The 18,617-nt window shown below is 38.2% G+C and overlaps 1 pseudogene; it reads right to left on the bottom strand.

The window, feature by feature from the left end:
- Positions 1-12,968: 12,968 nt before the first annotated feature.
- On the bottom strand, positions 12,969-13,471 carry LOC127686671 (serine/arginine-rich splicing factor 3-like; annotated as a pseudogene).
- Between the last annotated feature and the right edge of the window lie 5,146 nt (positions 13,472-18,617).

Here is an 18,617-nt window from a genome sequence, read left to right as displayed (position 1 = left end):
TACATCATGCCTGCCTGGATGCTGCCTTGTTCCTACCTTGAAGATAATGGACTGAATCTCTGAACCTGTAAGCCTGCCCCAATTAAATGTTGTTCTTATAAGAGTTGCCTTGGGCATAGTGTCTGTTCACAGCAAGAAAACCCTAACTAAGGCACACATCAAAAGGAATGACAGGTCAGAGTTTTATTTTAGAGAGTAGCTTATAATATTCAGTTCCTCAAACTATGTTTGAATGGGAGATCAAACATACCATACTATGTACTCTCAACAGTCACTATCTCTCCAGTGCAAAGACAAATACTCTATAATCAAAAGGACTTTATAGTAGCCTACAAGATTATGAATTACTCCCTACTTCTATGAACTAAATGCATCATATACTTCTACACATTTATATCTGACTTTCTAATATGATTTACTGCTTACAAATATATGAATGCAAGAAAAATTGGCCCTTTAAATCAGAAGTTATAAGAGGCACATGTATTGGTTCTGTTTTCTTTTCCCTGTTGCTTCTCTAAAGCAGCATGGCAATGTTCCTAATCAGATGCTGGATTGGAGTGGGCAGGGACAAGTGCAGTAAGCAACTCACAAAAACCAGAGAACAAAGCCATAAGCACCCACAGAAGATAGGGACCAGAGACACTGGCAACAGTAACAAAGCCATACTTCTCCCAAACTAAACAAGTGTTATGGTACTGAATGTTTACATTTTGAAGTATATTATGGATCCTTCAGTAAAACTCATTAAATATACGACATTGCTTTTGTGACCATCTAACACCAATCTATGTATAATTGAAGCCAGAAGATGGAGGTGAACACTATGCAGAAGCAAGTGTCTGGTAGAGATTTCCCACATGTATTAGTCACTTCTCACTGTGATAAAATGTATAATAAAATAAAATTAAAGTATTAAAGCTTCATTTTAGTTTGCTATTTCAAGAGTTCTCAATATAGAGACAGGGGGAACCTTTAAAAAGTCCCAGAAACCTGAGATGTGAGAGACTTCCAGGGCTCAATGGGGATGACCCTAGCCAAAATGCCCAACAGTAGGGAGATAGAACCTGAAGAGACCATCTCCAGTAGATAGGCATAGCCCCCAGTGGAAGGATGGGGGTCACCAAACTACGTTCAAATTTTTTGACTGGGAATTGTTCCTGTCTAAAAGAAATGTAGAACAAGAATACAAACCAACCAAAATCCCCAAAGCTCCAGGGACTAAGCCACCAACCAAAGAGTATACATGGAATGACCCATGGCTCCAGCTGCATGTGTAACAAAGGTTTGCATTATCTGGCCTCAATGCGAGGCAAGCCTCTTGGTCCTGTGGAGGCTTGATGACACAGAGTAGGGGAATGCTAGGCAATGAGGCAGGAGTGGGTGGCCAGGTGGTTGAGTAACCTCATAGAAGCAGGGGGGATGGGAAAGGAGATATGGAGTTTGTGGAAGGGAAACTGGAAGAGGAATAACATTTGGAATGTAAATAATTAAAATTACCTATAAAAAGGGTAAAAGACAATAAGGGAATAATAATAATAGTAATAATAATAATAATAATAAAACATCCCCCAAATAGAAAAAAGACAGAAAGAAAGAAAGAAAGAAAGAAAGAAAGAAAGAAAGAAAGAAAGAAAGAAAGAAAGAAAGAAAGTAAGAAAACACAAGAAAGAAGTGCAGAGAAAAAAATGGACCAGAAACTGAAGGAAAGGTCATCTAATGAGAGTCCCAAATTGGGATTCATTCCATGGATGGTCACCAAACCCTGATACTATTACTGATGCTATGTTGTACTTGTAGACGAGAGCCTAACATGGCTGTCCTCTGAGAATCTCTATCAACAGCTAACTGAGACAGATACAGATTCTTATGACCAACCACTGGAGTGAAGTCAGGGACCATTATCAAGGAATTAGGGGAAGGATTGAAGAAGCTGAAGAGGATGTCAACCCTATGGGAATACCAACAGTCCCGACTAATGCAGACTTTGGTAGCTCTCAGAGATTAAGACACCAACCAAAGAGCATACATGGGATAGTTCATGGCCTCCAGCACATGGGACCCTGGGAAAACAGCCCTGTGGTAGAGCAGATGTGGGACTCCATAACCCTACAGTCTCTTCTACATTAACTTCTCCAAAACCACTGTGTTAAAAAAGAAGTTAAACTCTATCCCAATTTAACATGAATTTCTAAATCTCAGTTGATCAAAAAAATCCATATATCAAAATTATTTGATTGCTTTCTTTTTCTCATTTCTCTGTTAAATGCTTCCCTGAATAATCTTAAAACAGTTCACAAAATGCTGTTAGTACCTCATTCAATATTAACTCAGATGAATAGGAGATACGATGTGAGTAGCCCAAGGTCAACCAAATAATAAATGATCTGATTCCACATCTGACATAGCTACTCACTGTTCTCAACAATTTAGCATAGTCAAAATTTTTATAATAAAAGTGGAATCTTAATAATGATGTTGCCAAATGGAGCAGCATAAACAGAAAGGAAACACGTCTTTTAACATTGTCTCCCTGCAATGGAGCCCATTTCACTGTGACTGAGGCTGAAGAAGAATACCCTTTAAGAACATTCACTTACATCTCCTCAGGCTTAGCATCATCTTAAGAAAACACAGAGAAGATATTCTCTGTCTCTTATTATGTTGCAATTGAATACTAAAATCACTAGAGCTCTAGTTATACATTTCCTGGGGAGTTCTCCAAGTAACCAGGCACAATCAAACAAGCCAATAAAGACATGACATAAATTACAAAGTAGCTGTATTTTACAATCATTTTGTTACACAGTTGGAATAGAAAGGTATGAATAAAGATAAAATTCACAGAACACATGACGATCATGAAGAAGGAAGACCAAAGAGGGGGGGGGTGCTTCAGTCCTTTGAAGGTTGAACAAAAATATTCACAGGAGGAAAAATATAGAGACAAAGTGTGGAGCAGAGGGTTAAGGAAAGGCCACCCAGAGACTGCCCCCCCCCGGGGGATCCATCTCATATCCAAACCCCAAACCCAGACACTATTATGAATGCCAAGAAGTGATTGCAGAAAGGAGCCTGATATAGCTGTTCCTGAGAGGTTCTACCAGAGCCTGACAAATACAGAGGAAGATGCTCACAGCCACCCATTAGCCTGAGCACGGGTTCCCCAATGGAGGAGTTAGAGATGGGACTGAAGGAGCTGAAGGGGTTCACAACCCATAGGAAGAACAAAAATATCAACCAACCAGACCCCCCCAGAGCTCCCAGGCACTAAACCACCAATCAAAGAGTACACATGGAGGGGTCCATGGCTGCAACTGCTTATGTAGCAGAGCATAACCTTGTTGGACGTTATTGGAGGAGAGGCCCTTGGTTCTGTGATGTATCAATGCCCCAGTATAGGGGAATGCCAAGGTGGGGTGGGGTGGGTGGAGGAGCACCCTTATAGAAGAAGGGGGAGGGAAGATGGGATAGGTGGTTTCCAAGGGGAAACAGAGAAAGAGGATAACATTTGAAGGGTAAATAAATAAAATATCCAATAACAATAGTAAGAAAAAGAAAGCTAGGACCAACATACATCAGTACACATTTTCCTTAAAAGCTTGAAATTTTAAGAAAAGTTCCTTTTAATTTTCAAGATTTTTTTCTTTACCTGAATATAAGGAATAATTGATTATTCATTTTTGTGTTGGATATTCAAGAAATTAAGGATTGGATAATATATTAATAAGTATGTAATAGGTTATTCTATGTTCCTTTCCAAAAATCATCACTATAAAAGAAGATAAGCATTTTTCTCTTTATGTGCATCACATAATTAGTCAGTGACAGAGGTGAGGGCAGTTGCTGTGACTGACAGATGACTCATATGTCACTGTAGTGGACGTTCTCCTGTGCGCTATTTGTGGCCTTCTTTTCTCACCGTGAACAGAAAAGACAGAACTGAATTTCTTATTCTAGAAATTAAATATCTCAGCTAAGAAGAAGAAATATCATTTCTCATCTTATACTGTGATTTCACTTGTAGGAGTGTGGGGAAACAAAGTCTTCATATAGCCTCAGAAGAATACTAGACCAAGAGATGTGTGAGTGCCAGGAAGAATTGTTTGCGAAACACATACAACATGTCAGTTAGTGACAGGATAAACCATATCATATTTGGCCAGTGGGTTTTATTTTTTCAATAATAATCCTTAGTTTTAGTCCTCCCTATTCATTTGAAAACTGAAACAAAATTGAAATCAAAGGTTTCTGTGAACCAAAGTATTGAATAATAATAGAAAAGCCATTATGGGAAATACCTGGAAGTCAGTTAAAAGAGGACCATAAAAATATCTAGATCTTACTATTGAACCAAGTGCAGTACGAGGGGAAATGAGATGTGCAATTCTGTGCATGTATTTAGCACAAGGTAAAAAAAGAGAAATTGCTAATATCTAAGAATCTCTACCTGGGACTCATTCATCTTATATCCATACATAATAATAAGATAGAATTGTATTGTAAATGTGGAATTCATTTGCATTTGTAATTTCAAAACCCAAATATTATATTATAGATAATTATACTGCTATAAAACTAGTCAGAATTACAACTCCTTCTCTAGATAAATAAATTATTTTCCAAGTGCTTCACATAGATTGTCTAAAAAGAAGATCCAAAGGTAGATTTTATGGTTTGTTTAGTACTTATGTTTAAAACTCTGTCTAGCACAAATGTTAGGAGTAGCCAAACCAAACAATTTTAGGTTGGATTTAAGACTGTTCTATAAAATGTAATTAATTCATGGTATCATTAATGAGGCTATGAACCAGTAACTATACCTATCATAGGCCTTAGTAGAAAACTTACTACTATTATTATTCTAAATAAATATAGTACTAAAATGTGTCCTATGCCTGTTGCTATACCCACAATTATTGCTTCTCTCAGTACTCATAAACAAGATTCACATCGCAGTAGATGGCATTTAACAGAGATCCATAGCTAAACAACGATCAGAGAATAAGGGACTGTGGAATGCTTATTAGATATAATATTTCTAATATAATACATATGATATATGTATCAGACTACACCTTTCAATGCTTAGGGATTTTATAAGAGGAGAGGTGAAAAGGTTGTGACAGAAATGGAGCTAATGGATAACTTAGAAGAGACAGTATCTTCTAAACCCTACATAGAAGTTGCACATATGAATTGCCATGATTGTGACAGCATGCAGCAAACCAGCCAAAACTTGAGCATGACAAGACATAAATTTCAGCATGGATAGAGAGGGTGCTCATAAATTCCCACTCCTAACTGAGGAGCTACAGGAATTTGATAACTTCTAGGAGAGGAAGACTTACTTTTCTTTAGTGATGTGACACCTGGTGTATGGGCAATGCTCTACAGCAAGAATGGTTAGGAAATATAAGCTGGATTTAATAATCACTGGATTTAAAAGGACAAGGAAATGAAGAAAGAAAGAAAGAAAGAAAGAACAAAAGAAAGAACAAAAGAAAGAACAAAAGAAAGAACAAAAGAAAGAACAAAAGAAAGAACAAAAGAAAAAAAGAAAGAAGGGGGAGGGAGGGAAGAGAGGAAAGAGAGGAAAGAGGAGAGGGAGGGAGAGGGGTGTTGGGGAGGAAAGAGAAGAAATAGAGAAGAGGGAGGAAGGGAAAAGGAAGGTGGGGGGAAGGAAGGAAGAAAGCAAGGAAGGAAGGAAGGAAGAAAGAAAGCAAGGAAGGAAGGAAGGAAGGAAGGAAGGAAGGAAGGAAGGAAGGAAGAAAGGGAGAGAGTGAGAGTCAGAGAGCAGGTAGTTAGGTATAAGTAGATTTGAGATTTGAGAGGAATTTGGAAAGGTTTGAATGTAATTAAACTGCTGGGGGCCAGTCCTGGCTGTTCTTTTTCCTTTGGTTCCTCTTGAGGCAGCAGAGGGGAAAGTGTTTGCATTGGTAGGTAGATAATACTCAGTCTTCCTACATATTTATGGTTGCTGTATAATAATAAAACATTTACTTATCATGTGTGTGTGTGTGTGTGTGTATGTATGTGTGTGTGTGTATGTGTGTGTGTGTGTGTATATGTGTGTGTGTGTGTGTGTGTGTGTGTGTGTGTCTGTCTGTCTTAGGGTTTTATTGCTATAAAGAGACACCATGATTAAGGCAATTCTTATTTAGAGCTTATGTCAGGACAACATTTAATTCGGGCTAGTTTACAATTTCAGAGATTCAGTCTATTATCATCACAGCAGGAAACATGGTGTCATGCAGAAATAATGTGGTGCTGGAGAGGTAGCCCAGAGTTCTATACCACAGAAAGAGACAGGGAGCCACCGGACTTGTCTTAAGCTTCGGAAACCTCAAAGCCCACCTTCCAGTGACATACTCCCTCCAACAAGGCTCCACCTCCTAACAATGCCACTCCCTAGGTGTATATGGGAACCATTTTTATACAAACCACCACACCTTGTTAGAATATTTCACTTCCTGGAGATTGACAAGAGTGAAGCACCAGATGCTTAGTAAGAAAAGTGAGGTAAGGGCCACAGATGCTGCACTTCTGTTTCCATGGTTACAAGGAAAAGCCTTCTCCTGTGAGGTCAGCAACAGGTAAAGGGGAGGTGAACACAGCACCATTTCCTCTCATTGATGTCCTTAAGTCTAAATAGCTCTGCTTCAGTAGCTGGCCTGGCTTCTGAGTCCCTCAGGGGTAAGAAACAGTAGCACAGTCATAAAGCAGCAGGGCATTAAGTAGCCTTTGTTCTCCTTTTCCCAGGAACTGCATGGCTCGAACCCCCAGTTGACGTCTCAGAAAGAAAAAGGGACATGTTGAAACGTGACTTTAGCCTTTATTTCTAAGATGTTTAAAAAGTTTTTCTATGAAAATTCTATAAGAAAAAGAGGGAAAGGGGGATTGTTTCTGCTCTTTGTCCTCAGCACGTATACATCTTTCAGAATACATAATCACAGGGTAAAAAGTTCACCACGAGCCTGCATAGAAATTCAACTCATAAATCGAATAAAACGTTTAACAACAGAATATTTACTTGCATAGCCAGTAGAAGTAATTATCCAGTTAAACATTCATCACGTGCCACTAGTTCTACAGGTTCATGGAGAGTTAAAACCTATAACTTTTGTGACTAAGTTTTGGAACAAAGTGAAGTTTTGTATACATATGCCCAGTCAATATTTTATCTTCTGTCCTTGCACCTATAGTAAATCATTAGTTCCCTTTTCCCTTTGGCTAATGGTTTTACAACCTGTTCTAAGTTGCAGATGCTCATTTGCTATCTCAGAGGTAATTAACTTGTGACACTTGAAGACTAACAGAGTTTTCATTGAAGTTTTGATTACCAGTGAAAACTTAATAGCACTCCTTAAACATTACTAATATAAGTTTAAGAATTGCTATAGGATCATCATTTATAATTACTAAGACATCCATTTGTCTATATATCTTCACTCCAAGACAGTAGTAAAGACAAAGCAATACAAACACAAATCTATCGAATACATACACAAATCTATCAAATGCACACACACACACACACACACACACACACACACACAGAGAGAGAGAGAGAGAGAGAGAGAGAGAGAGAGAGAGAGGTTCTGCTTAGTGGCTATAGAACCTTTTGAATGAGAAAATGTAGAAAATGTAAGTGTATGTACACATATACAATATATAATTAAAACCTGTATGTTTATATGTTTAATATCTTTATTAGACTATTTGGCACAGTTTTAATGTAAGTGAAAAAAATTTGTCTCCATCAAATTTTTTATATATCATTTTTAACATAATATCTTTATTGAGTCATTGGGAAGTTCACTTCAAACACCCCATCACTCACTTCTCAGTCCGGTAGTGTCTGACTCCCAAGCTTGTGAAACCTCCCAACAAAACAACAACCACCACAACAAACTCACTGAAGAATGGTTAAGCTCAGTGGCTTGTCCCTTAAATAGAGCTGAGTCCTCCCTTTCATGCATCCCTGCCAGAAACCATCAGTCGTGGAGAGCTACACTTCAGCATCCTTATTACACTTTTTAAATAGTTCTTTTTGATGGTTTCTTAAGAAAAATATTTTAAACAGAATAAATATTCAGAGGAAGAAAATTGCTTCAGAAAGCTAGTTAATACAGGATATGCATGTATTAGGTCTTCCTAGCTAAAGAGAAATACATAAAGGAATAAAGAAGTAACTGTGCTCAGCCTTCAAGAATGGTGTACAATAGTGAGAAGAATAATAGACATTTCACAAGTAATGGAAGTCCAAATCTTAAGCAGTTTAGAGAATTCCACATTTAATCTGCTCTAGAGTAGACACAGCAAACAGATTATTTTAATGAAAATGTAGCAACTCAATATAGACCCCCATCAATCTAGACCTAGAACAGCACTTTTAAAATTTTTTACTATCAGCCTGGCACACAAAGCAGCAGAGCTGAGCTGAGCTGATGATCATCTCTAATTTGTGATACCCAAGTACTCATGGATGTGAGGTCACCCACTGGGGTAGGGGCTGCATACCACATACCCCACTCCAGCTCCAGAAGTTATAAATTGTAAATCCCTTATCAACTAGGACTGGGACCTGTGAGATCTTCTGTAATGGTGACAGGATTGATCTTATGTAAGCTTTGTATGAAGAATAACACCTTCTGTGAGAGGATGAGTACAATGGTCTTGTCACATCCTGAAGACAGTGTTTCATTCCGTTTCTGCCTAGCCACTGGCTCTTATAACACTTCTGCTTCCTCTTCCATGATGGTCTCTGAGCCTTGGAAGGATGGGTATAGTATACATGAGGTGCCAATATGGCTCAGAGACAAAGAACCAAGATGGAGCCCACCAAACATTTGACCTGAGATAACAGAAGGAACCCCATGGTAAATGGTGAGAACCAGCTCCAACAAACTGTCCTCTAACCTTTCCAGCACATTGTTAAAATGGGTTTGGCCTAATGTTTGTGTTATAATGTTAATTTTGTTACCCCAAACTGCTTTCAAGTATTTGCACATAAGATACTAAGGAAACCTGACCCCCCAAGCCACCCCACCCTACCCCATTGGCTCCCATTAGTAAATAAGGATGTTAGCAGCCAATGGCTGAGCAGGACAGACAGAGGTGGGACTTACAGGATTTAGGCCTTGGGAGAGAAAAAGGAGAAAAAGAAAGAATTGCCATGAAAAGCGCAGAGATCAGACCAGCATGAAAGAAATTCTAGTATAATGGCCCAGTGACCAGTTCCCCAATTGACTTTGGGGTGGCAGAGATGAAATTTAGATTTTAAGGATGCTAACTCTGGGATACTGGAGGGGAGTGTTTGCTAGCTGTGAGAGGGATTAGAAATGCCCACCTTTTGAGCTAGCCAAGACACATCAAAGTTAAATGCCATATGACTGTACCTTTCAGTAGTGAATCCAGAGCGCTCTTGGGTGGGTGAATGCATGCAACAAATCAGGTTAGCTTACTACCAAAGCACACTATAGTACATATGCATAATCCCCCATACATATACATATAAGTAAAATTTAAAAGTTCAAAAATACAAAGGTACCTGAATCTAACAATAGAAAATAAATGTATAAGCTAACAATCATCTTTGGCTGTAAAAAAATAAATCCCTCTTTGCAAACACCTTCAAACCAGTAGCTTGAACATTGCTGTATTATTTCTGAAGCTTTGGAAATTCAGTATGACTTTTGTATTTACTAAACTGGGATCTCTGATGATAGACCCAGGATGATGGTATTTTTCTTTTTCTGTTTGGAAAATTGTTTTGCAGCTTGGTAAAGAGTTCACAGCTTAACCAAGAGAAAACACATTTCTTGTTTATGTCAAAGGGAACTTGGAACTTAAAGAGTTGTCCAGAGTCTTTATAGATTAAGATCTTGTATTTCTGCAATTATATCTTTTTGAGCTTATCTTCTGTCTTCCACATCACCTCACTGTAGGCATGGTTTTTTTTTCTGTGTAAAGGTTACTCCTGTATTATTAAAATGCTGATTTCTCTGCCCTCATATCTTATTTCAATCAAGACTTGGGATATGGCATTGTAATGTTTATTCTTAAAAGCTCCTGTCTCAAGTTTATACAAACATTGCCTATTCATCCATTCCCTGCCTTGCCAATAAAAGCCATTGAACCAATACAGAGCTTTAGAGATAACAGGTGGGCTTCCATTTCCAGCAAGGTTGGAAGAAGACATAGGAATTGAAGGAGGGAGCTACATGGAAAGGTGGAGAAAACATGAGAAGAGAACTGGAACAAGAGGGGACAAAAAAGTCAAGTATGATGGGAATGTTGTATTGAAGGAAGCCTAGAGGGTCAGAATGGAATAATAATTGCTCAGTGTTTGGCTAACAATTTTAGTAAATCTTAGTATCTCTGTGTGATTAGGGAGGAATTAGCTAGTTAAGAAATACAACCGCTAGAATAAGTCAATGTTTACACTGGCATTAAAAATAATTCATTTTACAAATTTTGTTAAAATTATTATTATCCTGTATAAATTAATTAATGCTGGAAATTAAGATAGCAGCAGCTATCCCTTAACCAGATAGTCCTCCAAATAACCACACAGACCTGCTAATATTTCAAGGCTTAGGCTTTAGCTGGGCAGATAATCAATGAGCTCATCTAAGTTAGCTCAACCAGCAATGGCTAGGTACACCTTCCAGACCAGTAACCATGTCTGTCTCATCTCCTGTCTCCTAACAAACAGTTTTTTTCTTATTCCCAGAATTTTTCCCTTCCTGAAAGTCCTGACTGCCCAATCACAGGATTTAGTCTTTTATTAACTTATTAACTTGGGGACCAAGGTTTGTACAACCAAAAAAAAAAAAATGGTGTATCTGAGAATTTGCTAGTCTTGGGACAACCAGATCTAGGAGTACAGAGTTTAGCATTTGAATATACAACAGTATCTCACTAATCCAAACACCTTATTATCACAAACAATAATTTTATATACTTTATTATTGCTTCAGTCTGGCCATAAGGAAAAGCAGACATTTTGCCAGAGAGTATTTTCAACTCATTTGATTGCTGATCTAAAACCTTTCCACTCATATAAATGAGCAGTTATTGTCTCATCTTCTCTTATAAGAGATGGACTGCACAGAACATAAGCAGCCTTAAAACATTATCAAAATTCTTCTCTCATCTTTCTTGTTGAAATATTTAACAATCAGAAAGCATTTGAATACTTGGGGCAGCTTTGATCATCATTTTCTTGGCCCAGATTCATGTTTCAGTCTCACTTTCTCTTCAATTTCCTTATACAAATGAAAATATATTTTGAGATATTTTCTACTCAAATGAACACAGGAAAAAATAATTGATTTTCAAACATATGTGATACAGTGGTGGTTTAAATATGTTTGACCTAGGGAGTGAAACTTATTGGGAGATTTGGCCTTGTTGGTGTAGGTGTGGCCTTGTTGGTGTAGGTGTGGGTGGCCTTGTTGGTGGAAATGTGTCACTTTGGGGATAGGCTTTGAGACCGTACCCCTAGCTGCCCCTGAGACAGTTGTCTCTGGGTTGCCTTTGGAATAAAATACAGAACTCTCAGCACTCCCAGCACCTTGTTTGCCTGGATGTTGCCATGCCTCCCGCCATGATGATAATAGAGTGAACTTCTGAACCTGTAAGCCCCCATTTAAATGTTGCCCTTTATAAGAGTTGCCTTTATCATGATATTTCTTCACAGAAACCCTAAGTAAGACAGGTAAAAATAAACGTATCTGAAGCATTCTTGAGAGAAAAGATAGTCTGTTTCATTAATGTAATCTTTGGAAGAGCCATCGGAAATCTGAAGAGAATAATTTGAAGCTAGCCAGCTCGTCTGAGCTTTGAAAGTACAAGCCAAATTTTTCCCTACCCAAGTTACCTCCCAGGGATAAGAAGAATGGCAGCAGTAGGTTCACCCCACTGACTACTACACAACTATGCTAGTGTTTTATTAATTCAAAAGCACTTTACAAGAAAATATAAGTATGGTTTCCAATAGGAATGTTTTACCTCGACTTGATACCAAGCTCACAGATTTGAGTGTGCAAGGAAAAACAGGCTTTCAAGTTAAACAACAATTTGTAACCAAAACTTTAATCCCAAGGATTTTCACAAACATATTACAAATGACAGCATGGAAAAATAATCTTGCATAGTAACTGAAAAGTTCAGCTCTACTATGTACCCTTAAAGTGATAGGACACTGCTGTCTTAATTTTGCATTTCCTAATAAATACATTATAACAGCTCTGCATCTGCGTGTAGCAACCAGGAAGGAACCACTTTGCAAACCTTCAGAATGTGGTTCCTACCCTGTGTCTGTTGGCTTGTGATCACCGCAGCCCCTAAGGCCTGCATATCATTCCGCCTAGTGTCACACACCCAGTGTCACGCTGTGTCTCAGCTATGGCTTCATTCAATTTCTGCCAGTTGCTTAATATCATTAGTACATTACACTTAAAACTGGGCAAGATTGGGGCTGGAGAGATGGCTCAGCGGTTAAGAGCTCTGATTGCTCTTCTGAAGGCCCTGAGTTCAAATCCCAGCAACCACATGGTGGCTCACAACCATCTGTAATGAGATCTGATGCCCTCTTCTGGGGTGTCTGAAGACAGCCACAGTGTACTTACATATAATAAATAAATAAATCTTTAAAAAAAAAACTGGGCAGGATCTAGGTTTATTTCAATCTATGAAAAACTAAAATTCAAAGAAAGTTCCATCTTGCTTAAGGGAACATTGTAAAGTAACAATTCTTGATATCACAGACCCCATATGATCCATTTTGGAACCATAGAGAACTGCATTTTTTGTGTGTCACTATTCCAAGAGACAAAACCAATTTGAACAGCTAAAACATCTTAATACTGCATCAAGCTTATGAAATCTCAAACAAAACTTTTAATTTCCTGTCATATGAAGTTATTTTCATATGTACACCACTTTTGAAAACTGCTCTTCTATTTCCTTTCACTTGACTTAGATCGGCTAGGAGACCTAGAGAAGGATCGAGATGGCTTGTGATTTCTCTCACGACACAGAAAACTTTCTCTTCTCTTATCTATAGAAAGTGACCTGCTCTGGCTTCAGGAAAAACTTCTCCTTAGGGTTCTGCACTGAGGTGGAAGACTCCCCATGCTGTAACCATCTCTAGGAGTACAACGCCAAGAGGGTGGCGGGCCACGATTCCAATTCCAACTTCTCTTTACACCATTCGACTTTACATTCGACTGTTCCACACTCATCCACACAGTGCTCCTCCATCTAGCTCCGGGAACGCATCTGCAGCATCTCAGGGATCCTCAGATTCGATGAAAGCAAAGCCAGGAGGGTTTCCAGCAACCCACATACTTCGGAGTGGTCCAAAATAGCCAAAAGCTCATTCTAATTCAGCCTTCTTGCCATTATTTCCAAGACTACCTACATAAACCTTACAGTCCAAGGGACAGGAATCATGATGCATTTCGAAATCCTGGGTTCCAAAGGCCAAAGCTGAAATCCTAACGCTCTGACAAGCCCACCTGCGTCCCTCTGGCTCTGTTCCTACAGAAGCACTCAGTCCCGCAGCGTCCACGAAATGGTGGACATTCAGCAATTCATAATGATCGTAATCAGTATAGAAAGGATGGGTTAGAAGTCTTTTTAATTCAAGAGTAATACGATGAACTTGCAACTGGCTGAAATGTATTGCCTGTTCTGTAACTTTGTATTTCATTTTTTTTTTTGAGGGTATGATAGTATACTTCTTTTTTTCTTTTCGTTTTTTTTTTAATTTTCTATATTCTTTGTTTACATTCCAAATTATTTCCCCTTTCCCAGTTCCCCCCTCCCCATATGTCCCATAAGCCTTCTTCTCTCCACCCATTCTCCAATCACCTCCCTCCTCTTTCTCTGTCTTTGTACTCCCCTCCAATGCTAGATCAAGACTTTCCAGGACCAGGGTTCCCTTCTTACTTCTTAATGGGAGTCATTTGTTATGCTAATTGTGCCTTGGGTATTCAGAGCTTCTGGGCTTTAATATCCTCTTATCAGAGACTACATTCCATATGTATTGTTTTGTGATTGTGATTGCATTACCTCACTTAGGATGATATTTTCCAGTTCAAACCATTTGCCTAAAAATTTCATGAATACATTGTTTTTAATTGCTGAGTAGTATTCCATTGTGTAAATATACCACATTTTCTGTATCCGTTCCTCCATTGAGGGACATCTGGGTTCTTTCCAGCTTCTGGCTATTATAAATAAGGCTGCTATGAACATAATGGAGCAGGTGTCCTTATTGCATGCCAGGGAATCCTTTGGGTATATGCCCAGGAGAGGTATAGCAGGGTCATCTGGTAGTATCATGCCCAGTTTTCTGCCAGACTGATTTCCATAGTGGTTGTACCATCTTACAATCCCACCAGCAGTGGAGGAGTGTTCCTCTTTCTCCACATCCTCGCCAACACCTGCTGTCTCCTGAGTTTTTAACCTTAGGCATTCTGACTGGTTTGAGGGGAAATCTCAGGGTTGTTTTGATTTGCATTTCCCTACTTAATAATGATGTTGAGCATTTCTTAAGGTGCTTCTCGGCCATCCAAATTTCTTCAGGTGAAAATTCTTTGTTTAGATCTGTATCCCATTTTTTTAATAGGGTTATTTGGTTTCCTGGGGTCTAACTTCTTGAGTTCTTGTATATATTGGATATTAACCCTCTTTAGGATGTAGGGTTGGTGAAGATCGTTTCCCAATTTGTTGTTTGCCGTTTTGTCCTTTTGACAGTGGCCTTTGCCTTACAGAAACTTTGTAATTTTATGAGGTCCCATTTGTCAATTCTTGATCTTAGAGCATAAGCTATTGGTGTTCTGTTCAGGAAATTTTCCCCTGTGCCCATGTCCTCAAGGGTTTTCCCCAGTTTCTTTTCTATTAGTTTCAGTGTGTCTGGTTTTACATGAAGGTCCTTGAACCACTTGGATCTGAGCTTAGTACAAGGAGATAAGAATGAATCAATTCACATTCTTCTGCATGCTGACCTAAAGTTGAACCAGCACCATTTGTAGAAAAGGCTATCTTTTTTTCACTGGATATTTTCTGCTCCTTTTTCGAAGATCAAGTGACCATAGGTGTGTGGATTCATTTCTGGATCTTCAATTCTATTCCATTAGTCCACTTGCCTATCACTGTACCAATACCATACAGCTTTTAACACTATAGCTCTGTAGTATTGCTTGAGGTCTGGGATACTGATTCCACCAGACGTTCTTTTACTGTTGAGAAGAGGTTTAGCTCTCCTGGGTTTTTAGTTATTCCAGATGAATTTGAGAATTGTAACTCTTTGAAGAACTGAGTCGAGATTTTGATGGGGATTGCATTGAATCTGTATATTGCTTTTGGCAAGATGGCCATTTTAACTATATTAATCCTGCCAATCAACGAGCATGGAAGATTTGTCCATTTTCTGAGGTCTTCTTCAATTTCCTTCTTCAGAGACCTGAAGTTCTTGTCATATAGATCTTTCACTTGTTTGGTTAGAATCATGCCAAGATACTTTATGTTGTTTGTGGATATTGTGAAGGGTATCATTTCACTAAATTCTTTCTCAGCCTGCTTATCCTTTGAGTATAGGAAGGCACCTGATTTGCTTGAGTTGATTTTATAACCAGCCACTTTGCTGAAGTTTTTTATCAGCTGTAGCAGTTCTCTGGTGGAGTTTTTTGGATCACTTAAGTATACCATCATATCATCTGCAAAGAGCGGGGCGGTGGTGGCACATGCCTGTAATCCCAGCACTCTGGGAGGCAGAGGCAGGCAGATTTCTGAGTTCGAGGGCAGCCTGGTCTACAGAGTGAGTTCCAGGACAGCCAGGACTATACAGAGAAACCCTGACTTGAAAACCAAAAAAAAAAAAAAAAAAAAAAAAAAAAAAAAAAAGATATGAAGAGAGAGGGCAGCCTTGTCTAGTCCCTGATTTTAGTGGGATTGCTTCAAGTTTCTCTCCATTTAGTTTGATGTTGGCTACCGGTTTGCTGTATATTGCTTTAACTATGTTTAGGTATGGGCCTTGAATTCCTGTTCTTTCCAAGACTTTTAGCGTGAAAGGAGGCTGAATTTTGTCAAATGCTTTTTCTTCGTCTAATGAAATGATCATATGGTTTTTTTTCTTTGACTTTGTTTATGTAGTGGATTGCATTGATGTATTTCCTTATGTTGAACCATCCCAGCATCTCTGGGATAAAGCCTACTTGATCATGGTGTATGATCGTTTTGATGTGTTCTTGGATTGGGTTAACAAGAATTTTATTCAGTATTTTTGCATCGATATTCACAAGGGAAATTGGTCTGAAGTTCTCTTTGTTGGATCTTTGTGTGTTTTTGATATCAGCTTAATTGTCACTTTGTAGAATGAGTTGGGTAGTGTTCCTTCTGCTTCTATTTTGTGGAATAGGTTGAAGAGTATTGGTGTTAGGTCTTCTTTGAAGGTCTGATAGAATTCTGCACTGAAGCCATCTGGTCCAGTGCTTTTTTTTGGTTGGGAGATTTTCTATGACCCCTTTTATTTCTTTAGAGGTTATGAAACTGTTTAGATGATCTATTTGGTCCTGATTTAATTTTGGTTTTTGATATCTGTCTAGGAAACTGTCCTTTTTCTCCAGATTCTCCAGTTGTGTTGAGTATAGGCTTTTGTAATAGGATCTAATGATTTTTTGAATTTCCTCAGTTTCTGTTGTTATATCTCCCTTTTCATTTTTTATTTTGTTAATCTGGATACTGTCTCTGTGCCCTTTGGTTAATCTGGCTAAGGGTTTATCTATCTTGTTGATTTTCTCAAAGAACCAGCTCCTGGTTTTGTTGATTCTTTGTATGGTTCTCTTTGTTTCTACTTGATTGATTTCAGCCCTGAGTTTGATGATTTCCTGCCTTCTACTGGGTAATTCTCCTGGGTAAATTAGCTTCTTTTTGTTCCAGGGCTTTCAGGTGTGTCATTAAGATGCTAGTGTATGCTCTGTCCATTTTCTTTTTGGAGGCACTCCGGGCTATGAGTTTTCCTCTTAGCACTGCTTTCATTGTGTTCCATAGATTTGGGTATGTTGTGTCTTCATTTTCATTAAATTCTAAAAAGTCTGTGATTTCTTTCTTTATTTCTTCCTTGACCAAGGTATCATTGAGTAGAGTATTATTCAGTTTCCATGTGGGCTTTCTGTTGTTTTTGTTGCTATTGAAGACCACTTTTACTCCATAGTGATCTGATAGGAGACATGGGATTATTTCGATCTTCTTATATTTGTTGAGGTCTGTCTTGTGACCAATTATATGATCGATTATAGAAACAGTACCATGAGGTGCTGAGAAAAAGGTATATTCTTTTGCTTTAGGATGAAAAGTTCTCTCTCTCTCTCTCTCTCTCTCTCTCTCTATATATATATATATATATATATATATATATATATATATATATATATATATATATATATATATATATATATATATATATATATATATATGTTAAATCTAATTGGTCCAAAGCTTCAGTTAGTTTCACTGTGTCCCTGTTCAATTCCTGATTTCCTGACTGGTCCATTGAGGAGAGTGCAGTGTTAAAGTTACCCACAATTATTGTGTTAAGTACAATGTGTGCTTTGAGCTTTAGTAAAGTTTCTTTTATGAATAAGGGTGCCCTTGCATTTGGAGCATATCCCAAAATTAAGTTCAGGATTGAGAGTTCTTCTTGGTGTATTTTTCCTTTGACCAGCAAGAAGTGTCCTTCAGTGTCTCTTTTGATGGTTTTAGGTTGAAAGTCAATTTTATGTGATATTAGAATGGCTACTCCGGCTTGTTTCCTGAGACCAGTTGCTTGCAAAATTGTCTTCCAGCCTTTTACTCTAAGGTAGTGTTTTTCTTTGACACTGAGGTATGTTTCCTGTATGCAGCAAAATGTAGGGGTCCTGTTTACGTAGCCAGTCTGTTAGTCTATGTCTTTTTATTGGGGAATTGAGTCCATTGATGTTAAGAGATATTAAGGAGTAGTGGTTATTGCTTCCTGTCATTTTTGATGTTCTTTTTTATATATGTATTTTGTATATATGTTTATATTTATATTTTATATCTTCTTTTGGGTTTTATGAAAGAAGGTTACTATCTTGCTTTTTCCAGGGTGAAGTTTCCCTCCTCGTATTGGTGTTTTCCTCCTATTATCCTTTGTAGGGCTGGGTTTGGGTAAACATGGTTTTGTCATGGAATATCTTGGTTTCTCCATCTATGGTCATTGAGAGTTTTGCTGGTTATAGTAGTTTTCGCTGGCATTTCTATTCTCTTAGAGTATGCATGAGGTCTGCCCAGGATCTTCTAGCTCTCATAGTCTCTGGTGAGAAGTCTGGTGTGATTCTAATAGGTCTTCCTTTATATGTTACTTGGCCTTTTTCCTCTTACTGCCTTTAATATTCTTTCTTTGTTTAGTACTTTTGGGGTTTTGATTATTATGTGACAGGAGGTATTTCTGTTCTGGTCCAGTCTGTTTGGAGTTCTGTATGTTTCTTGTATATTCATGGGCATCTCTCTCTTTAGGTTAGGGAACTTTTCTTCCATAATTTTAGTAAAGATGTTTGCTGGCCCTTTAAGTTGTAAATCTT

The sequence above is a fragment of the Apodemus sylvaticus genome, chromosome 6 (assembly GCF_947179515.1).
Source record: "Apodemus sylvaticus chromosome 6, mApoSyl1.1, whole genome shotgun sequence".
NCBI classification, from domain to species: Eukaryota; Metazoa; Chordata; class Mammalia; order Rodentia; family Muridae; genus Apodemus; species Apodemus sylvaticus.
The sequence above is the reverse complement of the archived record's forward strand: the minus strand, read 5'-3'. Positions and strand labels throughout refer to the sequence as shown.